Consider the following 27,897-nt stretch of genomic DNA (forward strand, 5'->3'; position numbering starts at 1 on the left):
GTTTATATCTTTTATATAATCTTCTTTTTTCTCAAATAATATTTTTTTTTTAATGTATAAACATAAAAAAAGGAATTTACATTTAATCATAAATTATTTCTCATATATAAATAATAATGTTTATATTTATCTATATTATTATACATATATATCTATATTGGTACATAAGAACAAAATTTATTTATATTGTAATTTGTGTTCATATATTGTAAATATTATATGTCACATATTATATGTCACATTAAACTCTTATTAAAAATCTTTTAGGAATATTATTGACAAATAAAATTAATATGTAAATGTGCACAATACTTGAAGAAGAGACACGCGTTCTACGTTTTCTGAAATTTATAAAAACAGATCTATGGAAATAAATTGATTCTACGTTTATGAAAATCACGTGTGCTCCCGCAACGACAAACGCAATGATAAGCGTTTGCATGGAAATGACTTCTCGACGCGGATCAGGGATGATCTCCAAGGCGGAGAGAGCAGACTGGAGGAGAAGCATCGTCGGGATTATATGGGGCGCGTCCACGTATACACTCACGTAAGAGAACGAGCGCTCTTCAGAATATTTCCATCTCTTCTTGTCTCTACCGATCTTCGCTTGCATCCATTCTCGTCCTCTTCCTTCTGCTATTTCTTTCTCCCTCCTCCCCCCTCACCCCAATATGACGAGTGCACGTCGCGCACAGTTTACATCCACACCTCGACCGATTATTTGTTGCTTCCGTTCCAAAGGACTATTTTCAACCGGATGACATTCGCGTACACGGTATTCAAATCTGCTGTACGAAGCTATCGGAAATGCAATATTTATCTCTCGTTTGCATATAGAAATGTATTTATAGAAAAGACACATTTTTGTAAATTTTATTATTCAATTTATTGCATCAAATTTCAGGGTTTCAAGTATCTTCTTTCTCTTCTTTTTCTTTTTAATTCAGGACTTCTATTTATATCATTTAGTCTCTTCAGTTTCAAGTATCTGGAACATAAAAATGTATAATTAATTAATAAATAATTATATATATGTTATTAACTATTAATTATATGTCACGATTAGATCCGCGTATCATTTATCTTTATACATTTCACCATTTATTCATCTAAAAATAAGAGAACTGTACAGATCTGCATTCAAAAAGTTAAATAAGTTTACGTTTGAAGCAACACGATCATCTTTTCAGTCTTTTCTGAATCTTATAAGAGTGTACTTTCGTGTTATCCAAATGTTTCACCCCTCGAGAATAATTTCGCGATACACACGCGTTGCAGGGATAAAAAAAATCGCGGCTTTGAAAAATAGGCTGTGATGTTCCAGGTAGGCGGTCGTATAGTTCCTCCGGGGTTTCTTCCTCTTTACGATTCCTCCAGAGTCTGTAATGCGGCTTACAACTAGGGAGTTATGGCGCCGGCTGGCGGTACGCGAACAAGATTTGAGCTCGAGAGGGAGTTATCAGGCGACTTAATCGAACGATTAATGGTACGGCACGTGTAAAAGTCCCGCAGAAACGAAGAGAAGCGCGCAAAAGGGGACAGAGAGGCTAAGAATCATTTCGGATCGGCCATGAAACCGCTCGTTAGACGTTAAACCCCAATGTGGTTTATTTAAAATAAAACACACACAATCTCTAGTTGATTAACTAATTATCTGTAGCACAAAAAGAGCTACCATTATATATCGTAACTTGACTATTTTTGGAAAATGATATAAAGAAAATATGCACTTGACAATTATTGCTTCTGTCAAAATAGATATCGCAATTAAAAAATAGACATGTAAATACAGATTTAATTAAAAGTTTTATATGCAAAACTGTTTAAAGAGCGTTTTATATAATCTTGAAATGTCTTTGTGAATCGGCTTGTTATATTATGATTATATATAAAAAATAAATACTTTATAAGATACAATAAGATAATTTTGAAACTTTAATTACCAAACACAAAATATTTAATGAAGATTGAATTAATTGTCGCGTAACTTCACGTTCCAGTTCTCTTTCGAAACGCCTTTTATACAAACGCGGTCTAGTCCTATCTTCAGATTGGAAAAATATCGGAGGTGATGAAGCGATTCGAGACGCGTTAAATATTAAGCCGACTACGAAGCACATTCAACTTGATTCATAATGAGGGCGTTTTCTGTATCTTGGAGATAAAACTCGCGCGTCTCCACTTCTGATCAGGGCTGCTCATTAGCAGTAGATTAATATGATCCGGTCGACGCGGAACGACCAAACAAATGCACGGTAGCCGTGTCCACGACAACATCCCCATTTGTTTGGTTGCTTTCCAGAGTGTTCAGATTTCAACACACGTACGCACACATATACACACATTTATATATACATATATGTGCAGGTATATAATGATGGCACAGGATTAGAGAGAGACTTTATATACGCTAATTATGATGTATATAAAATTATTAAATGTTTTTAAAGATAAAACGCATTAATAATTAAAATAATTCATTAATTTGTAAGAATGTCAACAGATTAAAAGATACAAATAAAGGAAGAAAAAAGTGAATGGAAAAATTGATGACAAATTTCGCAGGTTAGAAGTAATATATTATTTTATATAGCGCCATTTAAATTTTTTAACTACGACAGGGCAACATTTTACTCCACGATTCTCGGCAAAACCACCTAAATGTGTGAGACACGTGTTTTTACATTTTGACGCGATCTGCGCAATAATATCGCAGCTCGTAGATTGAAAGTTACGAGGGAGTAAGTAAAGAAAACCGGAGCCTTACATGGAACTTTGCGCGAAATCAAGATCTCGGTTAAGGTGGGGACACGGGGGTAATGGCGTGTGCATTATTCTGATAAATCGCTCCGACTGGCGTCAATCCTGACTTCGAGCTGACTGGAAATCTTGCCCGGCAAAATCTATACCTATACCTACACAGGATGCTTGAAGTCAAATCGCGGCATCATCGAACGGGAAGGCCAAATGAAAAATATGTCGGGCGATGGATACTATATTATACGCTATATGATATTAAATATAAGAAAATACATCTATATTCTATACACTTATACGCGATGTATGAAAACAAAAAGTGGTCTTACAAGAGATAATTAGAAATCAAATAATGTAATTTATATTTGATTGAAGAAAAATTCTTTCCGTTTTGAATATTATTTCATATATGTGTTTAGCTAAAAATATATCGCGGTTATTATTTGAAGCGCGGAACAAATTTATAGCTTATTGATTAATGTTTTAGCGATGTATTTGTCACATTGTTTGTTAGCGTCGAAAGAATCAATTGGCTTATACTCCAGTCGTAAAGCCACAAATTTATCGCGGTATTATCGATTGTCGCACCGACGCTAATTAGCAATTGACAGATACAAACCGTAAAATTAACAATTGCGTGCAATGTGAAGCACTTTACAAATTCTAATACGTTAAATGGCACATTAAATAGAATGTATATTAAATATTGTAGAGAGTTTTAATCTTCTTCCGACAGTCGATTAATTTCTTTCTTCTGTTAACGTCAGATGTAAGGCTGCATTACAAGACTATATTAATTCTAGAAACGCGATCCTACATATATGTATACATATAATTACAATATAATTTTATATACATATTTCGTGAATTTAATATCATTGGACATATAGAATATATCTGAGAAGGTATCGATAAGCAAGTGACACGAATCTGCACCGTACCTGGAGACCTGAAAAGGGCCTTCTACCCTGACTGCCAAGATTTATCGTTTAAACGTGCACTTATAGGTTCAAGAGAGGGGTATTGCGACACATACGCGGGGCAATAAATCATCAAAATATGAGTCGATGATAGAACGCGGAGGAATAACGTTTAGTGCCTGAATTAATGTCATCCGAGGCATTTATACGAGTAAATGATTGAATATGGCGTGTATATATATTCAATCTGAAACATTGTATGATATTCGTCAATTATTAAAAAACGGGAACTCGAAGAAACATATCGCGATATTGTTTTATATATTTATGACGCGCGAAATAAGCGCGGTGAAAAGCCTATGGCCGGGAGATAAAGTTTAAGAATGCACGATCGCAGATGCGAGCGGGGCAAAAAGAGATGCGGGCAAGTCAAGGAAAATCAAGTTCACATCCACAGCCTCCACCACTACGAGATCTCCGCCCGAATGGAATTATAGCACGTGCTTTGAAACGCGCGCGCGTTGAACCCTCTCTCTTTCTCTTTCTCCGTTTATCTTCCAACTGTGTGTGCGGTAAAAAGAATATCTTCTCTGATACTCGGCCCGTCATTCATACATACTGAGAATTAATGGTTAGCAGCACGGAATTCTGTTACGTTTCAACATTTCAATATCAATTTAATTAATTTATGAATAAAAGATTTATATTCTCTCGCTCTTTTTCTTATTTTTGGTCAATATATACTTAAATAATTTATTTCGTAAATAAATGTTGCCGTATCTCTCTCTGATATATTGATAATTCGTCAAAATAATATGTTGCATCATAATAATTTAATATACGATCGATTATATACGTTAAATTAATTTATTTAACGCATTTCCAAGTAGTTGTAGAAATGAGAGCTGTTCATGTGTACATTACATGTATATTTTCTTTCTTTGTAAGCCAGTATAATTTGGACATTTAAACAATATTTTCTCAGCTACTGTGGAACACAAAAGTCTGCCGCTTTCTTGTAGACGTATATAATTTAATCATTAAGATTTACCGTGGAAACTTAATTCATAGCAGTCATCATCGTTCCTATCATCGTTCATTCCCGCGCTGACCTCAGGCATAGCAAACGAACGAACGATTCGCAACGACGACGATATTATCTATTATATTTAATGCGAACCTCTTTAGCCTCCGCTAATTGATAGCCGGGCATTAGCGTAATTGTAATGAGTCAAAATTACGGCAATCATGCGGTCTAGCGCCTTGGGGGGAGGAGTTAAAGTCTTTGGCTTTCGGTGAATCTTCAAAGAAATTCGCCGTCATATTGTTCCGCCGATCTGCGATCTGACTTTCTGAATATTTTAAATATACGAGAGAACAGTATTTCTCTTTCATCGTATGAGAGAATTAAATTTTAAAGTTTTAATAAAACTTTCAATCGATATATACACTTGTGGAAAAATGTTATACATTCAATATGTATAATACTTACAAAAAGAATATAATTTTATGATAATATACATCTAAGAATTGTTCTAAAACTCTATTAATTTATAATAGAAAGTGTCTTATCGAGAGATAAATCAAATGTGATACATAAATAAAACGATCTAAGCCATGTAGCATTTATTTATTAATAAACGTAAAGGTGATGTTGAGAAGAAGCTACAGAATAAATATTTAAAAATTATATAAGCAATATTTCGAGAAAAATCAAATTTTTATCCAGCAAAACACGTACTACAGCGTCTTTCTCGTAAGATTACTGTCATATACTCGATACCACCGCAAAATTATCTAAGTAACACGTTTATATTTATGTGCGTGTGATTACATAAAGCGAAGACTATATACGAAGATATACAGATGAGAAGATGTAAGATTGAAAAAAATATTTCGCCGTAGAAAATCGCATGGGAAAGGGAGAGGGTGTAATGCGGTATATACTTATTTAGACGAGGGGCCATGAAGTTTATCCCCTCATCTTTACGTCGCGTCGGTAATTCATCCGGCGCACATCCAATGAGGACGTCCGCAGGATGAAGACCCGGAGGAAGGACACAAGCCGCTAACGGATGGATGGGTGGCTTAGGGGTTGAAAACGACGATGGTTTAAATCGATGGCCATCTGTTGGACCAAGCATGAAACTGCTATAAGCATTTCAGTGTGTTCCTGTGGCTGGTAAAACGCTGTGTCACGAATAGTGTTGGTATCGGTGGGTGGTTAATGAGAGCTGTCGCGATTACACGAGCGTTTGATAACGATCGATATATCGAATCGTGCGCGCGAATGCTTTGTATTTGTCGGATTATTTCGTTAATAGATATCGGAGATATTAGATGGAACATTCGTTAAAAGTGTTGGTTAGTCATCCTCGGCTATGAAATAGACAACCCTGAAGAGATTACGTTGAACAATTTCGCTGCGTAAAGAAGAAATGCGAAAATAAATAGGAGATACGCTTCTTCTGTTTTCTTCTGTTTTTGACTCGAGAGAGTATTGAGTTCGATACAATTGATACAATCGATACGTTCGTTGAATTAATATTCGTTGGAGAAGTGCGAAGAAGGCGAACTTATTTTAATAATCGGATGGATAACGCTTAGCGTTGCGGCCGCGCGATCTTTCATCCCATAAGCATGCTCTGATTATTTATGAACGTGCAAACGCACGCGGTACAATCGATTTCACGGAGGCAAATTAGCCGAGGCAGGTCGGTCGGCAGACGCGGACGTTAAAATAATAACGCTCATCGCCTTAATGGTCAATAATAATTAGGGAAATTCTTGCCGTAGGAAATTGGTCCTCGTAAGCCTCTCCCGATCTCTCTCCCGATCTTTCGCCCGATCTCGCTTTATTTCATCGAATTATACGGCTTAACACCACTCGATGATCGCCGAAATTCTTGAATGCCGAAACTTTAGAATTAAGCAAGAACCTTTTAGCCGATAGTTTTACGCAGTGTAATGTTCATCGTTATAACGATCGATACCGAAGTTATTCCACATTTTTCTCAGGGAGGGAACTTTCACGCGATACGATGACGTTTAACGATGACTCAGGTGTTACTCAATTTTTCCGTGTCTTATTAGTCGTCATTAGGGTCTATTAAACAAAAAAAAATTATTGTGCAACATATCGCAAATTTACTCCATTTTATTTATCGCATAATCTGCGAGTCTCATATTGCGTATTATTTTTTTTCCACGATTAAAATTCTAGCGAACGATTACCGAACGATTAGATATACAACGAGAAACCAATAACCGTGAACTGTTGCAAGAAATGAGAGTACCTTACTTGTCCGATTCTCTCCCATTATTACGAGCCCGGGAAAGTTCGTCTGGTCTTTGAGGTTTAGAAAGTTAGGACATTACAGACAAGATTAAGGCGAGAAAATTTGCGGGGAGAAGCGGCGGCGCTTCTCTCTGGTAAACTCGTGGCTCAGGAACGGAAGAAGGGCGTTTTAATGGGCCGCGATTAGCAAAGCGAGGCGCCAGGGAGCCGTAGACAGCAGAATCTCGAGAAACCACTTTTCACATATCCTTCGCGGTTCTGTTTCTTGATCGAGCGACGTTACCAATACTCCCGAGGATACAAAGTTTCTACGTAGATTCGTAGAATCTCTAATGTGCCAGAGCTTCTACCTCTGCGACATTAATGATCGATACCCTTTCTATCTTCTGAAATATATCCGTACTGAACAAACACTTTTTCTTCGCGGCAATTTTACATATTTCTTCTTACAATTAGATATACGTATCGTATAACTGCATAATAAAAACTGCAGAATATAGTTTCTATATATTATATATTTTATAATAATATATAATAATAAATATTTTCTTTGATATTATAATATAGAATTCTATATTATAAATATTATAATGTTATAGAATATTTATTATTATATTTTTATAGAATATAATATAATACAGAAATTATATTATATAGTTGCAGTTTCACAGAATTTTACGAATGAGTTCTATAGAATTCTAAGTTATAGATATAATATTATAATATTTTTATAATATAAAATATCATATAGAAATATTTTATATTTATAAAATAAAATAGATATTTGTAATTGCGTAAATATCTATTTATGCAATTGTATATTATTATCATGTAGACAACTTTTATATATGAGCAGTTAATGTAAATCTTAGTTAGTTAAGTGTAATCTGCGCCAGCTATTACATCGCTTGAATAAAAAATTCGTTTAGATTGTGTTCTTACCTTAGACAAACCTCTCTGAGATACGCACTCGCTAAAAACTAAATGTGAAAGTATACAGCAGTCAATTTTCAACATATTCGATGTAAAGTATCGAAACGCCGATTCAATTACAGCTTAATCGCACACGCTCGTTATATCCGCTCGCAGATCTTGCCCGATCAGATCCGAGGGGTACAGTATCATCGCCCGCTCGCTCGGGCCCGATTAAAATTGCGCGGATTCACACGAATCGGTGATTACAAGTGGGACGAGAGAGAGCCCCGGGCTCGACGCTGGTCCGGATACCATTTGCATTCTCGCGGCTGCTCTCTGCTGGATCTGCTCTCTCGTACGTATTATTTCGCAGGACTGAGGGAAATGTGTAATTCAAATGAGTTACGAGCGGTATCGCACTCCTGGGAAGTAGGTGCTAAGCGGTCGGATATGTTGATAGAGCGTCAGTGATACGTCGGACCGGGAAGGTGGAAATCGCGATGGGGTTGAAACACCGGGCCCGGAACAAGAGGTACGGACGGAGAAAGAGAGGGCACCGACGGAATTGGGAGCCGGGTGTGGAGCGAGGGAACGAAAGAGGGAGAACGAGGGGAGGAAAGGGGGGAACTCTGTTTGTAATAGTCCGCGATGGTGCGAGGCGATGAGATGTGATCGCTCGGCGATGAGCTGTGGGCGACCTGATGGTCCCGCAGCGGTGCCTCTCGCCTCTCAACTGTCTACTACCCCGACTATGTCTATACCGGGATCCAGTTATACTGCCTATGCTTATATTCTCGCTTATAACCCGCCGCGAATATCTGTCGCGCGTTCCAAGCGTTAAATTTCGCGAATTTTAATAACGCCGGGTTTTTAAAAAAATTGACCGACGACCAAGTGTATAATATAATCATCTCATGGTGAGAAATTTTCTTCGTCGTTCTACGATCGGAATTAATTATACCTGATTACGCTTCATCGAATACGTGTATATCGCGTTGTTATTATTAATTATAGCGTTTTCTCCTCTCGATGTGAAAATGAAATGCATTAGTGGAAAATAATAGTATGATTAATCGTTCTTGAATAGTAAAAATTGTAAAAATAAAAATATAATATGTAAAAATTCAAATATGATTAAAAATCGTGTTCTCTAATCTGCGTTTACTAACGACAGGTCCTCATGGTCGTGATGGACGGTACCCTTAGCCAGCGCGGTAAAAGAACGGGCGATGCAAAGTGATAACATAATCAGGTGATAATGTGGCAGTCATATCTCATCGCGAGAAACCCAGCTCGAAGGTGCAGGCAGGGTGGGAAAGGGGGAAGAAAGAGAGAGAAAGAGGCATAAAGCGTGGTGTAGGAGAAATAGCGGTGTAGGTGGAAGAAAGCGAGGAGAGTATCACGACGGCCTCTCTCATTGGCTAGTTTACTCGGCATCTAGAGACCCTCTAGAAGCTCAGACAACGGTAGGGAGTAAGCGACGAATGACAACACCATTCAAGAAGAGTGACTGTAGCGAACAGCCGTCGTTATCTCCTAAATAAGGGGGATGTCAGGGAGATCCGACGGTGATAACACTTGTTGAGATGCATTCTCATTATTCTCTACTAGATAATCATCGCCGCCAAATTAATTGAATTTTAAGCGAGGAGAATATCGTATTGCCTCCACCACGTAGGTATTTCTCGAGCCGTATTCTCGGGTCGACATCCGCGTTTCGATTCGATCGAGGATAGGATATTGCGTTCTCGCATTTCTCCGAATCGGTCAACACGGCGAGAGACCATTTTTTTCGAAAAACCGAAAAATATTCCAGGAAGGTATAACGAGCATTGATAAACGGACGAAAATCCAAAGTCCTTAAACGTGAAAAATGACTACACATCGGCCTTTGTGCGCCGCGATAACCTTAAGTCTTCTTCCTCGAAGACGAAGCATCGGCGGGGAATAGGCAAAAGTCTGATCTTACACACGTGCCTTCTCCGGATCCGACATCTCGTCGAGATACATCGGTTCGTCTCGGCATGTCGCGCGCGACTCTATGGGCATAAAACGTGCGGCCAATCATTCGTTCATGACCAATCGCGGGCGTAATGATGTTATGACGTGACATGGGTGAGAGTTACGGAGCCGGAGCCAGCACAACAGGAGCAGCGCACCTCAAGATGGGAATGTATCAAGTCCGAGTTAGGCTGCGAGCGGTTGTGCGGAGAGAGAATCCCTTCTCTGCCTTCTCTCTTTCTCTGTCTCACCCTCTCTCTTCCCGACTTATTATTTGTAGCCACGTTGTGGTGGTTGCCGGCGCGCACCAGCATCCATTTAATCTCTCTCAGTGAGGAGCGTTTCTTTGATCAGCGCGCGACCGCATCTGCCTGGTAATATCTCAAGCCGGTCCTGCAACCGGCGTCCCGGGCGCGAGCTCCCCGTCTTGCCTGCACCGAGGCATTTGTTGCTGTCAACCAGCACCTCGGATAGTCTCTGTAGTCGTCGACTGCGTGCCCCGTTGCCTTCCCTTCTTCCTCCTCCTCTTCCTCCTCTTCTTCTTCTTCTTCTTCTTCTTCTTCTTCTTCTTCTTCTTCTTCTTCTTCTTCTTCTTCTTCTTCTTCCTCGCCGTTCTTATTTTCCTTCGACTGCCCTCCGTACCGAAGAAGTCGCGTGCGGAATGCAAACGTGACTCTTCAGGAGAAAATCTTGTCCCTTTTTTCCTTTTTTCGTTCCCTTTTCCCCCTCTCTCCCCAATCTCTCTTCCAGAATATCCAGTATACATGATTTTCTTTGTATGAAAAAAATGTAGATTTAACAAAAATTCCAATGTGATTAAAATATCTTCATCGTTCATTACATGAACATTTAATAATACTGATTGATTTTTATATAACAAATAATAATAATCAAAGTTATGTAAAAGAAAGAGACGATAATTCGAAGGTCTTTTTTTACGCTTCGTTCGTAAAATGGAAAGATTGTAGTGTGGACAGGACAAAAGAAAAATCTGCGTTTTGTAACAACCCGGAAGTAATCAATCCGGGCAATAATTTTTAATGCTTGATTCTGCGATATGGTATATAAACCATGAGCGCTTCTCCAGTTCCGTGAATCAATTAAGCTGTAAGAAATTTCTAGCATAATTACCTGCGCGGCTAGAAATAATTTCCTGCTTGTATAATTCGTTAAGAGTATATAATTATTAACTGATTACAAGCGCATTAATTACGGACAATTAAGTAAATTTTAAAGGTAACCGTATGTGACGGATGCATCGCGAGACGCTGCATTTTGAAAAACGCGCAAGTGCGCCTGGCAAAGATTAACTCGCTGCCACGAAATTCATAATCAACGGATTTCCTACGTTGGAAATAGCAACGCCTTTACGCCATCCTGAAAGACATATACAATCAGTATGTGTTTAATCGTTTATTAAATAATGTTTTATATATAACATTGCTTCTCGATTAAATGAAAAAGGGGGGTCCCTCTCTCTCTTTTAAAAATTTTATTTTTTATTTTATCAAAACTTATGTATATATATTTTATGCAAAAAAGAGAAAAAGGAGATAAAATTAAGTGGTTTCATTTAAATCGAAGGAGCACATTTATATTTTCCAGTTATAAGATATTCGTTAGTTAAACGCCATGAAGGAAGGAAGCGGGTAACAGAATGTAATATCCCCCCCTCCCCCCGTGTTGGAACGACTTGTTGGAAGAATATGTTGCGTAGCTTACACGCGCGAAAATACAAATACATATATATGGTAGTAATATGTAACGCACTTTGGAGTAATGTTACGTCAAAGCCAGCGCCACCGAAAATATGAGCCGGCTGCCGAGCGCTTCGCTAATGCCCGGCCATTTATTATGCTTACATTATTTCGAGATTATTAGTCTTCTCCACCTCTTCCCAAAAACTTTGGGTAATGTTTTGACTCGCGCATGGGCCCACTAATGTCGCTGCAAATAAGCGCCACGCGATTTTACGATATTCTTTAGACATACTTTTGTGACGATAAGATTCGCCACATAACACGGTTCACGTTTTAATATTTGTTGTATATTTTTTTTAAATTATCCAGTAGTAATTTAATTCATCACACGTGCAAAATTATTTATATATTGCAAGGCAAACATTTTATTATGCAGTATTGAATAATTGCGACACCTGTGGCGAACGAACAATGTCTCGTAAAAGCTCAATGGCTCGCTCAATTTATTGTCAGGGTATTTTCAACAAAGCCGGGAACCATAAATGTTTAAATGCTGATAACAAACAATAATCGAAACCGATAAGACCCCTCGTTGGCGCTGAGATCGGACCAAGGGTCGAGGAAAGTTTCGAGCGAAGTGGGGTGGCGAACACCCCATAAGAAAACCGGGAGCTTTCAATGCGGGAGGGATAAGAAATTACAGTAGAACGGCAAAGTCGATTTAGCGAATCGCCCTTTAAAAAAGGGCGATTTAAAAATACCGGTTTCCCTCCAGCCCCTTCCTTTGTTCCATCTTTTTACTCGGCGAACTTGTGACGAATCAAAATTGTCGATGCCGCGACTAACAGAATGTATTCTACAGGATCGAAAGGTCATTTTTTTTTATCTTCGCCAGGTATCTGAAGGTTCCCCATTCTTTAGAGAGCAAATATAGATTTCACGGTATATTATCCATCGTCGTTTCGATACTATTTCACTCGAGCCACCCATTGATTTGGGTGACTGTATTTATCTCAAGTCACTCATGAAGATGCCTGCTATTGAAAGACGCCTTTAGTAGGAGAGATTGCAACTGACGGTGACCTATAATCGCCCTTATTGATCAAATATTTTTTTTCACCAGTAATCTCGCAGAGTTTTGCTTTAAATAAAAAAAAATCTTATACATAATCACATAAATAGATTGTAATTTCTTCTTACATACACATACAGACAGAATTTTATATTTTTAAAAAGTATAAATATCTGCCTCTCTCTCTCTTTCTCTCTCTCTTTCTTCCTCTTGAATTTCTTCCAATGAAGAAAAGATGTAAAGCTGATGGATGTACAACTTAAAATAGCTGCTTCAAATACAAATTCATTGCTCCTTTGAAATGACTGTGTCACGCAGTTATGATTCAAAATTTCTCTGATGCGCGGTGGAATGTAGCCGAAAAATGTACAAAAGTTTTTTTGTTTTAAAAATAAGTTTGTAACTCATCCCTTTTTTGTGCGTAACACAACGAAATACGTCCGAGGTTCGCCCGCGGGGAAACACAGGAGAAAATCCCAGGTAACCGTATGTGAAACGTGAATTAGACAGCTGTCAAAGTCCTCTGTAGGAGAAGATGGAGTACTCATATATGTGGTGCGCGAAAGGGCATCAGAGAGCTTACGGAAGAGAGGAAAGAGAGGGGTTTGGCAGCCGGGCGAATGGATTTGGATGTAGAATGGAAGGCAAGGTAATAGTAGAGAAGAGAGAGGCGGACGAGAACGACAAGATCGGGGAGAGAGAAACGGAGAGCCGATGGAAAAGGGGACAAAAGGGTATAGAGGGGGTGAGCACTGATAAATACCTCGCCATTTCTCTTTGTGCTCCCCGGCGAGAGCACAAACACAAGGCGGCTCCCTCCGTTTCAACCCGAGAGTAGCTACCTAAACCTTACTCTCTTCTTATTCCACGTCTCTGTTCCTTATCCCTCCTCATCTCTCTTGTACTCGACTATACGCTTCCTTTTCCTCCATCATCGATTTTCCCCGTTGCTTCTTAAATATTTCACGATCGGCCTTACCAGTTATTGAAGTGGTAACTAGCTGAATGCGTGAATATTGACGGAAATCGATGATACACATCTATAGCCTGTTATTATGTTTAATAACGGTTTCAAAAATTCCTCGTTCAAAGGGAGAGAATATTGCGGTAATATTTTCGATAAGTGTCATACAGTACGAAAGTTGAAGGGCACGATTCTATACGAAACCAGCAATTATAGACTTAACTTTATTTGACTTTACTTTTTTGATTACGAATATTATAAGGGGATATAAAAAAGATCGATATTCTTTCAAAAAATATTTTTCATCTACATATATGCTTTTGTCAAATGATTGATGACTGATAAAATAATGAAACTTTGTAAATTAGAGATGGTCTAATTTTCTAACCGAGGTAAATCGCTTGTTTCCGAAAGGCGAGAGATAAAACGATCGAGCAATTAAGGCGGCTCTTCTTTTGGAAGATTTTCTCCTCATCGTGGACTCGCACGAATGGCGGCGAATGCCCGATTTCTCTTCCAGGATTGGTTTTAAAATTAATGCTGTTTCTCCGTTTCGGCTCCTAATGGCTTCTGGGAGGAGCCCTGCGAGAACCAATCGCCTCCTGCAGTCAACCTGCCTTGAAGTGAAAGCACGACACCCACGAAAAAACGATGTCGGTCATGTAAGATTAGGCCTCGTTCGATCTTTCGCGCCTTTCTTTTCGATTTTTTCTCTCTCTCTCTCTCTCTCTTGTTTTATTCCATCCGGCTCATTGAATTATCTTCATTACGTGACGACTCTCGTAAAGGGCCCTTTAATTAAGAATTCAAATTCTGTACTCGTTAACGCACATACGAACACGCTTATCCAGGCGGAGACATTCATTACGTATCCATTTCATAAAAGATTTTTTATGAACAGCATCTCGTGTCAGTTTCCCCACATACGTATACATATAAATATTCGATCGAAATTTATTTATTTATTTTCTTTTTTACATATATACTATTAATCTCACGTCGGTCGAGTTCATTACCGCGAAATATCGAGAAAGCGCGCGCATTTTTAATCCCTCTCCTCGAATCTCTCTCCGCACATGGAATATAACTGTTTCTCTTCTCCGAGCAATGCAAATACTCTCCGCGGCCGTTCCATTCCGCCGCGAATATCGATATCGCGCCGATTACTCATCCGCCTTGCAACTTTGTACCCACCGTTGGAGTCCCGTTACCGCGCACGTTGTTACAACAACGATCCCACGACGAGAGAATCTCGGGAGAACCCTGACAAAGACCGCGTCGCGAACGTACCTGGCGTTTAGTACGTACATAGAATCGTGGGCGTGATGCAGGATGTTGCGTAGGCCACCGAGGATTAAGCAGATTAAGACGTCAGGCGGCCCGCGGCGTTTGATTAATGCACGGCATTCACAGGAACGAAAAGATTCCCCGCTCTTTGTACATATAGTCAGTTTGCAGTCGGGGATGCGTCGGAAATTGCGCTCGCCTTTTCTACTGATTTTCTCCTTCGAGTGCCAGGGATCTCGTCACTGGTGACTCGAGATTATTCCATCCTGGTTCTCTTCTCGACACCCTTTCACATATCTTTTAATTAATTTTTTAATCGCGTCGGACGAATTTTGCGAAAATGCCATAATTGAATAATTAATTATCGCCAAATAAGTCCGACAACAAATTTTTTTTCATTAAGCACCCTCTGGCGTAAGAGCAGACGTCGGCGCAACATCAAGATGCTAATGACAATGGATGTTAATTAGATAATACGAGGATAACAATAAGATACGTGATGACGTAATGATGCTATACAGAAATAATAAGGCGACGCGCATAAATTGCGAGGAAATATAAGTGTGCTCATCAAGATCCGTCTTTCCCGATAAGGAGATTTCAGTCTTCGACAAGCGCGTATTCCAGTTTTATATACACTTGACAACTCACTTACTTTACTGCTTGTATATAATTATTGCACTGGTAGTAAAAGAAAAGAGAGCAACTTTGTGGGATATTATCCGCTTATAGTTAGTTACTGTAATGAGGCAATTATCTTCTTTCACCGAGACGAAATCACCTGTCAGCTAGTCATCGACAGCAGCTGCGCCAGATTGATCCTCGGAATGTAGTTTCCAAAATAAGAAGAGTGTTAATACGACGATTTAATTAGAATAGATTTCGATAAATATTTGATATATCTTTAACAATAAACATAATCTTAAATACTTTAATTTTATATAATTGTAAAAAATCCGTACCTATTAATTAATCATTCGATATAATAATCCAATTATATTCAGAATAAATCACATAAAAAGGGAGTGTATAATTTGAAACAAAATATTATATATATAATAATAAAGCGATTGCTTGTTCTCCTTTTAAATGTAACATTTTACAAGAATTTTAAGAAACGAAAAAAAGCCGGCTTTATCTTGTTACTGACACACTTGTTAATATTACAAATCATCCAGGTAAGATTTCAGGAAGACTTCAGCATGTCTCTTCGGACATTTCGTGACCTTGAAGTGCGTGATTTTAAAAGAGTGAATTGATCTCTATCTTTACCTCCTAACTGGCCGAAGGGCTACCTGAAAATTGAAATGTCTCGAAAATGGATAACTCGTCGTCAGTTCGAAAGTGGACTATTAATAGTTACAAGCGCTTCGACCTTTGGGAAAAGGATGAGCATGATGAATAACGTTCGAGAAGTGACAAGCCTACGTAAGCATGATATCTTTGACGTAAAAAAATGTTTTTTTTTCCATTGGCGATTTAATTTTACAATTCGTTTGCTGTCAAAATTGTCACAAGTAGCATAGAAATCAAATATTAATTATTAATAAAAACAGTTTCCGCGAGAAGAAAAATACAGTAATTATTTAACATATCGTATGTATATTTTTTTGTCTAAAAATATTCATGTCATAAAAATACGATTTTTAGATATTTTTAAATTTTTAAATAATTTAAAAAATTATGGAAAGCCTTTTTTCTCGATCTATAAGCACGTAGGATTCTTCGAAATGCGATTCCACCTGCACGTGATGTCCCGCAAGACATCCGATTGAAACGTCCAGAAGGATGGATAGTTGTCACTCACACGAGACAGATTCGACCAAGCCTAAGGTTGCCATTTTGAATTCCTTCGCAGTGGTCAATCCCGAGGCCGAGTTTGAGGAATCGTAGGCGGAGATGAAGGCTTCACGTAGCGCGGAGAGAACGCGAACGAGAGAAGAGGAGAAAGAAATAAAGATAGCGAGAGAGAAAAAGAGAGAGATCGGAGCTCCTCGCTGGTAGGATGGATGCTGTCGTACGTTGGTACAGGCGCAGAGGAACCGTGTACGTGCCGCCGACCTGTACCCCGTACAAGGATACACCCTATTCCGACTGGTGGATAAACGCGGTAAGAGAGAGGCGCGGCCCACGGTATCATTTATCATTGTGGGAGCTCATTAAGGCCGAATCTGCCGCACGCTGATCGTTTGGGATTACACTTTCCTCCTCGTATCCCTTCGTATAGCGCTTAACCCCCTACGCAACCCTGATCATCTTTTTCCTCCTTTCTTCTTCATTCATTCTGTTATCTCTTTCTTTCGAGCGATATAGCTCGCCCTTTCGCTCATCGTCCTGTTGTCAAAGGAAAACCAGCATCCACGCATTGAAATCTCGCTATATAGATAACGCGTTTGTATCTTAACAAAAATATAATTTTTTTATGTGTATTATGAAATGAATTCTTAGGCAGCGTGTCAGAGGAAAGCTCGCATATAAAAAGTATACAAATATTCAATTTAATCTGTATCTGTTTTATTTATGTACAATGTCGATACTTCCTCTTCTTCTTTTCTATTTTAATTACGTTCTTTAAAATTACAAATTTTCTTTCAATATGGAGCAATCGTAGAGGGATCTCCAAGTCTGGCAACTCTTACAGACGCCATTTACGCGCTCATCGTTCTTCATGCTGGACTTACATGCTGACCTCACTCGGTTTTTCCAAAGGCCTCCAGCGAAATCCGACGGATGGTGCATTAGCTCGCTCGGACCAGCCTAATGACGCCACCACATCCCCATAGGGAACCTTCGTTCGCGCTCGTGATTTCTTCTTCTCTTCTTTCTGTTACACCAGTTCGGCCACGAGCGATCCATCACCAGGTGAAAAAAGTCTCTTTATATCGTGCTAGTAGAAATGTGCCGCTTGCTTCTTTCTACGTTGTCATCTATTACTAGTACTTTCTTCGGCTTCTCCCTTCGTATTCGAAACTTTACAGTGCGCGTCTTGAAACGAAAATATCCTTTATAATTTATACATATTCAATTCAACAGAGATGCCACAGTTTTTTATCCCAAATAAATGTATAGCTATGTCAAGATATTTTATAAAAATAAATTATTTTTTTATACATATACTAGTCTTTATGAATTTCTATATATAATATATATATATATATATTTATTTCACTATATTTCTGTACATATTATATTTTATGTATTATTAATCGTTTTACGAATTTATTAATCCATATATATATAAAATATATACGAAATTATCAAAAGAAAAATGATACTGTGTGTTTGCGAGTTGGAGAATAAATTCTCGTAAAGTATAAAAGCGATGGCGAAAAATATTTATCGCGCTCAAAGCAAATACACACATGAAACTATCAACAGCTATCTCTCCGAAGTTTTTTCCTCGGACTTTTCTCGGTTAAGTTGTATTCCGGGCCACTCTATCGTCTTTCGGTTTTTGCCACGATACTCTCTTTACCGTGTCGGATAGCAGGAACTCGAAGTCCGTACTAGTGAGAAATGCCGCTAGTTTTATTTTGCCAGTTCCCTACGTTAGCGATTTTTCCATCACCGCGGCGAGATATTTCACCGACAATCTAAGAGTCGCAAATGGAGTCCACAATGAGGCAGAAATGGCTTGGTGCTCTGATGGCCCTCGCATTTGTCTTCACTCTGTTCCTTTCCCCGTTCTTCCCTCCTTCTTCTTTCGGTCCCCGAACACGCGCCTTTCACTCTGCCGCCTCCTCCCCGTCTTTCTTGCCACCCCATGGGAAAAAGCGCGATCAACTGTGCCGGTACGTCACGATCGCTGCTCGACTAACCCCCATGCATTAAATTTCAGACGATCGTTCGGACATTAAAAAGTGCTTTCCTGAAGGAAATGCGAGAATTACTCGGGGCAACGGGGATCTTTACCGATATTAAGCGCTTCGGGGGCTCGCTGACATTACGTTACATGCGCGGCTATAAAAAGAGGAGATGACAATCCAGTCTGGAAGACAAAATAGACGCATGCAAGTCGCGCTCATGCCACCACCGTGGCGGCCATAGTGGGCAACGTTATTTCCGCAATTATAAGCCCATCAGCGGCAAACGAAGCTTCGTGTTTTTGTGACGGCTGGCACAGAGTGGACTGGAAATAAGGCGGACAGAGGGACGAAAGCATGGGAGAGATAACACTAGTGTACTTGGTGTAGAACACACACACATACACGTACACGCACACGACCACGTACACCGATCACGTCGGCTACTCGAGAGGCACAGTAACGCGGGCATTTCGTGCATCAAGGACGGTCTGATGCGATTTTAATCATGGACACCCCTCTCGCTTTTTCTCCGCCCGCGGCCCCGACTGCCAACAACATTTCCAAGTCCAACCCCCTCGCCACGCCGGTGTAAAACCGATTAATTTCATTGCTCTACCCTACGCGCGTAGTACGTCGTATCAAAAGAACTCCCTGAAAGCCCTGAGTGACAACCCACGCGTTCATATTTCATGACTTTTTGCTCGAGCGATTTATTAATCTTTTATTAACCGTAATTAGGGGCAAAATGCGGTGAATTAATTAAGAGCGAAGAACCTGTTTACGTACGCTATGTACAGAATCGTTCGTGCCCTTATTGACAAGTCGTTTGAAAATAATTTTCGCCGATGCGTATATATATATATATACGTTCCATACATCTTTCAATTGTAATAAAGAAATTTGTCGCACCACGGAACAGATAATCTCTGTGCGGTGCAGCAGTTAATAACGCATCGAGTATTAATCGTTGGTCCGGAGCAACTGCTTCTAGATCTGTACCGAGCACATTGACCGCGACAGTTGCACAACTACCATTGTTTGCGCGCGGCGGAAGAGTTCAGGAAGGACAAGCCGAGTGTCACCGGCGGCCTTAGAATACAGGCAGGCGACATAAATATGCATGTCTCCGCGGGCCCATGGCTCATGTGCCGGTGATCGTTATATCTCCATCTGACCGGAGACTGGAAGGGATAAAGGGGTGGGCGAGGGGGCAAGAGGGGGCGAGAAAGGGGGGAGGTTTAGTGGTGGTCCGGTAATACATTCAAAGTTGGGCGTAGGGACTGCAGGGACAGAAAGGGGGATGCAGAGACTCTCTCTCGGATGGTGTTGGAAAGAGGAGGAGAGATGGGAGAGTGGTGAAGTAGGTGGACATGGCGGGGGAGGGGAAAGGCCGCGGGAGGCAGAGAGGGAGGTTTCTCGTGTTTCATTTCCTGAGCTCCTATATAACTTTGTGCTCAACTCGACACCAGATTAATAACGGCCCCACCTATCCTATTCTATCCCAACCCGAACAAGTTCGTGCTGTGTGTACACTCCGTGTGCTGTGCGCACGAAGCCTGCTCGTATCACTTCTCTACTCTCCCTCTTTCTCTTTCTCTCTATCTCTCCCTTTCTCTCTTCATCTCGCACCCTTTCACGTTTATCCTCTTTCTCTGTTCCTCTCTCCGGTTTTTTCTCTTTCTCTCTCTCTCTCTCTCTCTCTCTGTTTCTATCTCTCGTTGGATGCGCGACACGGTTGAAAATTCTGAACGTGTTACCGATCCATCCATGGACACTGGCACGCCCTGACAAACCGACATGCTGAAAACTCCAACGCGGCTGACCAATGCGATCCGTACACCGAACCGGAGTAATCATATTTCATATCGCGATGGCCAACCTATTATTTGTTGGTCGGACACGCCGTTGTACGTGTCGTTAGACCGATAGACAGCGTTTGAAGCAGATAAGTAATGCGCTCGCGAATCTTATTTATAAGAATTTCAAAGCAAGAGGAATAGGGGAGAGAAGGGACAAATTTTATCTTCAATCAAATCTCTTCAAGTAAATTGCGCGCTCTGAATATATACACAATTATTAATTAGTCTAATTTTGTAATAAAATGTACTATCGTCGATAAGCACTTTTGTAAATGCTTTTACAGTACGCTGCATAATAAAATTATGCGTATTAAATATGTAAAAAATATTGCAAGCCAAGTTAATAACAGCTCTCATTATACGTGCACATTGTTAAGTAGCAGCAGCAGTGAAGAGAAAAGGTAGTCTAAGTTATGAAGCACATCATCAGGGTAATTTCAAACAGGGGTACCGAAATTAATCACGAAATCGCCGGATTGGCCGAATCTTTTCTTGCGTGAAATAATTACGATGTAACTTTCCACGCGATTGCACGTATCTCGAATTTGTGTTCGACATTTTAACGAAGTCCAGTTTTATTTTTGTTAAAAAAAAATGCGTGTACAATAAATACATGAGTGATTTTCAACTCGACATTTCAATAGGAATACAACGGTTGATACGTTTAATTCCGAATTTATAAAAAAACATAATATTATATAAATAGAGATAAGCAAAAAATTTGTAGAAAGATATTTCAGTGTTCTTGACGTATGATTATTTTCTGAAAAATTATAACAATGACGCAAATATAATATAAATTCAAACTTGTATTTCAGCTGTATGTTCATTTCTTTTTACACTATAATTACGAGAAGCGAAATATTTTAAAATCTTTCTTAAAATCGAATGTTCTTATGTTTAAATATATGTATGAGGCAAGATTACGTTTTGCGATACATCTAAAACACTCGATAATTTTATAGGATGTAACCTTTTCCATTCTTCTTCTGAAAATATTTTATCACGCGTACTGTTTCTTTCGACGCTCCACGTCCGATCTGAGTTCACGATGATAATGGCTGCTTCGCGTGCAGCAATTTATGTACTGTAGACACGTTATCGCGTATTGGTATGTAGCGCCGATTCGATGAAACACATCATATCGTAAATAGATGTAGGAGACCGATTTGCTCTAAAGAATTTATATTAATATTCTAGAATCAATTTATCAAATTATCTTTAATGATATTTGCCCATAAAAAAGCTTACAATTAACGAGACTTCTTATGACAAGTCTTCTCATAACAAGACTTCCTCGATGTACCGTATTATTTGATGGACGTCACTTTGACTATCTCTCTCAATGATTTTTTAAAACGTGTAATTTCTTCTAGATTATATAAAAAAAATTCTAATTTTTTTTGCAAGACAATATCTATCTAATTCTTTCGAAAACTTGTCCGGGTTTATCATCGTGATAGTTGACTCGCGTGTCGAGATTTATACGCTGTAGACACGTTATTGCCTATTGGTACATGATGCCAGTTCACATCATATCGCAGATAGATTACGTAGAGGCGGCACTCAAAGAAAACGTTATGTATCTCTACAACATATACATACATATACGCGAGTGACGTTGCGGCAACGCAGGGTGGAATGGAGAAGGTTATAGGCACGCGACGCGGGGAGGATATTCCGGTAATGCGCATTTGATTACAGCGTTCAGAGCCACAACTTCGCCGGGCCAACCATTTTAGCTGATTCCCATTGATACGCTTATATATGCTTTACAAATTAAATTCTATACTAACTAAGGAAATATTAATGTCACGAGCACGTTAGACATTTGTAGTACTTTAATAAGAAATTTTTTCTATATGAAAAAATGTGTGTTTTATTGAAAATTTATATTTTATATTTAATTATAATAAGTATATAAAACTTATTTTATTTTATATTTAATTTTGATTTATATTTATATTATAATTATTTAATTTATATTTTAATTTCGTACTTATTTTATTGTATATTTAATTTTATATTTAATTTACGTTGTCGTATCGTGCGTTATACAAATTTCGACAAATATAGATATCGCTTTAGCAATAATATATAATAAGAAAATATTAATAACAGAGAAAGATAATAATAATAGGAATACTGATAATAATAATGAAAAGATCTCTGGTCGATCTCTCAGCGATCATAGTAGGCCATGACCGCGAACAACGCGTGCGATGTTCTTAGGAGACGAGATAAAACGAAATGGGATAAGAGGAGGAGCGATAATGATGATAATGTTGATGATCGTTACCATGGCAGGCGCATCGTCCATGTTAACTCGTCGTGATTTCCGCGGCTACAAGTTGAATGAAAAAGGAGACATTACGCGCGGAGGAATTTCGCTAATGCGCGCCTATGATTTATTATATTGCGCGCAACAAAATATTTGATATTACGTTACGAAAGTGGGATAGTGTTTATGGCACTTTCGTTATTATATTACGCCATATAATTATAAAGGCATTACATCGCGCGCATAGGGACAAGAAGAAGAAGTTGGCGAAGCCAAAGCACTTCCCTCTTTTTTTCTTACGATATTTCAAGTCTCTCTAATATTACTTAAGTCGATCATCTCGGCTGAACGCGTCGCTATTTGCGCGGTATAATAGAATTTGTCGGTGGCAAGATCGAATGCTAAATGCGTATAACACTTTAATAGAACAGCCAAGATTTATCTGTACATTAGTCTAGGGCATTTCTCTCCGTCGTCGAGCTGCCAATATTAACACGTACGAAAGTGAATTACTGCGCATCAACATGCATTCCCAAACACATTCCCCGTGACGTATAAAAGATGATAGTCCATTAACAGGTGAATCGTACCTCGAATCTGAATGGCTGTCTCTCTCTCTCTCTTTCTCTTTCTCTCCTCTGCCTCCTCTTTCCATCTGATTGTTGTAACTCAGCCCGCGAGCGTTATAATCGTTCGACCGCGATGGAACAGGAGCATTTTTGTATCGATCTCGGACGTCAGCGGACAGAGAGCGAGAAGGAAACGATTTAAAAGGCAAGGGACATTATTTCACCAAGTCGGTTATGTATTATTTTACTCGGCTCTCCGAAGCCGATCCAAGACGGTAGCACCGGATAAGATAGATGGCGAACATTATTTTGGATATACTAACGGATGCTCGTTCTTATTAATTTAATTGCTCGCCATTACAGCATGCAATGCATAGCTAATTAAACTCGAATGAAAATAAATGTACTTCGACATCGGGATCCGACCGCGGGGCCGTTCAAGAGTGATGATATTATAATTACTGCCTAGAGTGGGCGAAATGCGCCGTGTATTTATTAAGCGCGGTTTAGTGACGTAAACACATTATTGATAAATACTTTTACCGTTTCGATTTAATGGAGGCTTTAATCGAGATTCCTTACATGCAAAAGGTGCATATAGTAACTTGAATGATTTCTAAATGATTTTATATCGACGATTGTAATTATTATCCATAATCATGATGACTCGTTTCGCCTATCGCGATTCAATAAGAGTGGAGATCACTTTCGTCTCTGTCTAGGAAATTTAATTTTTCCGAAATTGCGAATCAACCCTCTCGTTTCTCGGCAAACAACTCTCGACTTAGTGGTGTTGTCGTCAAAACGACCGACCGCGCGAACTTACCTAGATCTGCATATACTGAGACGGCAGCAGCAGTCTAGTATCCTAAACTCTCTGGCAAACCTCTGACAAGGGCCTCGGTAATGAATTCGGAAAGAGCAATCAGTAGCGCACGCCGGCAGGGATGTCTTCAGAGTCGGAAAGCAGCGCTCTCTCCGGCGCGGTGCTCACGGAACGAGGAGGGTAAAGTAGCTCCGTTTCAGAGAGGCAGAGAGGAAGCAGGAAGGAAAGGGGGACGAAAGAGGGCGGATGTGACGCGGAATGATGGAGCGCGGACCGTGGAGAAAAATGAGAGTGGCGGAAAGGCGAGGGTGGAGGGACGCTGATGGATCGGTGCTCCTCCCTTCGTTGCACCCCCTCTCTCTCCTCTCTCTTTCTCTCTCTCTCTCTCGGTTTCCAAACCCCGCCGACTTCCACCCCTGTGAGCCACCCTCCACGTTCAGGCTCGCGCTCCCAGGGGTGGAAAAGCCCCGCAATATTACTCATAGTCGGTGGGCCTCGCTTTTCTCTCTATTTCTCCCTTTTTCCTCGTCTCGGTTGCTCCTACGTAGCACATTACGTTCACCATACCCCCGACCATCGTCGTCGCTGCCGTGGAGAACAGGGAGCCCTAGGTCCAGATTATTTATTCATAGTCGATTTTCTCAAAATAACATCCAATTTTGCGAATTCTTTGCGTAGCTATTTAAAACTATCGCTGAAGGCGCGAGGTTTCGCTTTAAAAGTGATAGCTGTATATATCATAGCTGTATTCGTGCTATCTCGTAAATTGAAGCAACGAAAATGCCACTGATTAAAGCTCTGTCAAGAATTCATCGAAGATTATATAAATAAATATTTCACTGATCTCTCTTCATACTTTGCTCTCCTCCATCTTATGTTTCATTCTCTAAAAAATCAGTCACTAATTAATTCTTTTCAGTGAGATTTTTGTGTTTTCAGTGCTATACTTATACCTGAAATCACTGCTTATTAGTGATAATACACTGACACTATTTAAAAGAACAATACACAAAATTGTAGAGAAAGAGACATCAAGAGTTGGTAAAAAATCAATTGGTTTTATCGCATTAAAAAATTAAGATATATAAAATAGCGATAAATCGTTTATTTGTTCAACCGATTCGATCTTAAGCGACGAAATTCGTTTTATTTATATTCATCCGCGCTTATGTTTTCAGTTAAAATCTCAATGACAGTGATAAAATTCTTTTATACGTTATTGTTATAAAAATGTTTGCCTCTCGTCGTGCAATCTTGTACGTTATACGACAAATCTGTTAGCCAACGAGTCACCAACAAATCCCTATATTTATTTGTTGTCTGATGCAAAACCCATATGTTTTACACCTACCTTTTTTGATCCGATAAATTATAAGCTTGCGTTGCAGCGGATTCCCGTCATTCGTCTGACACGTTTGCCGAACGTATGATTGGACAACGAGCACTGATCGGAATTACGCGTCGCTTTTACGATTCTGACTTTTCACTCGATCAGTAAATTTGGAAAGTATCGAACGACAGCTTAAACATAATCCTAACTAGGAGAGCGTGAGATTTATATCACATCTGCAATAATCCAAATCTGATTGTCATAATATCATTGAACTGATTTTATTCATATGATTGCATATGTATACGCAAGTACAATGCATGGATTCTTTTCCAGATTCATTAAAGCGCGATATATAACAAACTAATTTAAAAATAATTAATATTAAATAATGAATATTAAAAATAAAAAAATAACAAATTTATAAAAGAATAAATTATGTATGTCATTACGCGCAGAGATAAATAATCTTGGTACTCTACTTCTTCCTCTATAAAATTGCTAGTTTTATTTTTCTAGAAAAAAGACATAAGTAATGAAAATATCAATGGCACATAGATATAAAATTAGAACTCGCAAACAATTTTTCTTTCTATTTGAAGATTATCTTATAATTCTGAATTATCTCGTCGTGTAAAGACGTGATATTTTTCCGAGTATATACTCGAAAACTAGTCAATGATACACGGACGGGCTTTAGCCAAAATTACTCTCACGACGGAAGTCGTGGGGGAGGATAGTCTGACTATCGGTTGGCAGTGAGACTGAGCTTTTGCATCGTCCGCGCGATTCGGCTGGTGGCAGCACCGACCGCCATTACTCAACTATTCACTCGGTAACGCAATCATACGTCACAAAGGCCTTTCATTTGCAAGCGCATTGTGGAAACCCGGCGATATTAATTGCCGCGGCTCGTTACCCTCTCCAGTCCCTCTTCCTCCCTTTCCCTCCCTTCCTCCCGTGGGAGTTCTCGACCGCCCCCGCAGCCCACATTCAGCACCTACCACCCCTGCTCTGCCTACCCAGCCCCGCGAGTCCCTCTTCCACGAACTAGAGCTCCGAATATTCCCCGTATTACGTATTCCGCTCTCATACGGTTCTGTCCTGTGTTGGCAGCAGAGCACCCCTCGATTTCACCCCCCGTGTCCCCTATGCAAACTCGTCGCACAGGCGGCTGCTTCCAAACACTCTCGCGCGCGACAAACGCAACCCCAAAAGAGCGTCTAAAATGTTCGCAAGTACAAGAGATGTTTTTTAAACACGCCATTTGTCAGGTGACACTGAATGTCGCGAAACAATGATACGGTGGTAGCAGATGACGAATTCTGAGGCGTAATGTTTTTGCACATTATATTGGATCGACCAATTTATATCAAAGGTGTAGAGATTGATGAGTCGAATATTCACAGGTGGAGAGATTTTTGTGTGTGTGTGGAATTAATTTTTTTAATATCTTACAGATAATATATTCAATTTTATGAAAGAAGACTTTGTGATATATTAATTAATTATGTAAATTTAAACCTTACTTATTAATATTACGAGTGTGAAAGGAAATATAAAGTAACATAAAGAGTATAATTAATTGTATTATACTTAAATTAAAAATCAATTAATATTTTCAGTTGCCAAAAGTCTATTTTCGATTACAAGTAGTTTATCGAATGCCATTTTTGCCTTCTACCGAAACAAATCTTTGCTAGTTTTACTGTTCGCTTGGTAGAACATGACCTTATTGGGTATACGAGCGTGAAAGGCTCTCAAAGCATTCTTGCGTGTGACAAATACAAACATTTACAAACGCCGCTCCACTCATCATTGCAGATTAATCTTGCCGCAGTGGCAAGAGAATACTGTTATCTCTTGTGGATGAATAAAGCAAAGTTAAAGTTGATTAGCCTAGTTCTATATGCCATTTTTCTTGCCGATGAACGTCAATGAATAATGACGCAAGTAGTCTACATTACGATAATAAAAATAAAGTTTTCTATTATACATTGTTTATTACTATTATCATTATTATTATTTCCTTAATTATTATATTTACTTTATATACGTGAACTTATTTAATTTATTATTTGCAAATTCGGATTCGTTTCACAAAAATGTTTTCCACCATCGTAAAAATTTTCGACAGTTAAATTATAAGATTAAAATACTAAATAAAAAATATCATACCTTAATTTATTTAATTTGTTAGTCGAATCAAAACAATTTTAACAATTTTAGTTTACATTACGCAGCAACCTGTCTATACATCCGTATTATGTCGATAGATCTTATAAGGCTATCATGCTGGATGACACCTC

The 27,897-nt window shown here is 39.1% G+C and overlaps 1 long non-coding RNA gene across 1 annotated transcript in view; it reads right to left on the reverse strand.

Moving 5' to 3' along the window:
- Nucleotides 1-227: 227 nt before the first annotated feature.
- The window catches only part of LOC145941642 (uncharacterized), a 71,518-nt gene continuing 43,848 nt past the window's right edge, over nt 228-27,897 (reverse strand). The window contains exon 3 of the long non-coding RNA XR_014426192.1: nt 228-991. This is a non-coding gene — a long non-coding RNA (uncharacterized LOC145941642). The remainder of the gene's footprint in view (nt 992-27,897) is intronic.

Source organism: Prenolepis imparis, unplaced genomic scaffold (assembly GCF_030444845.1).
Source record: "Prenolepis imparis isolate NDT839.2.m4 unplaced genomic scaffold, iyPreImpa1.0 SCAF_10, whole genome shotgun sequence".
NCBI lineage: Eukaryota > Metazoa > Arthropoda > Insecta > Hymenoptera > Formicidae > Prenolepis > Prenolepis imparis.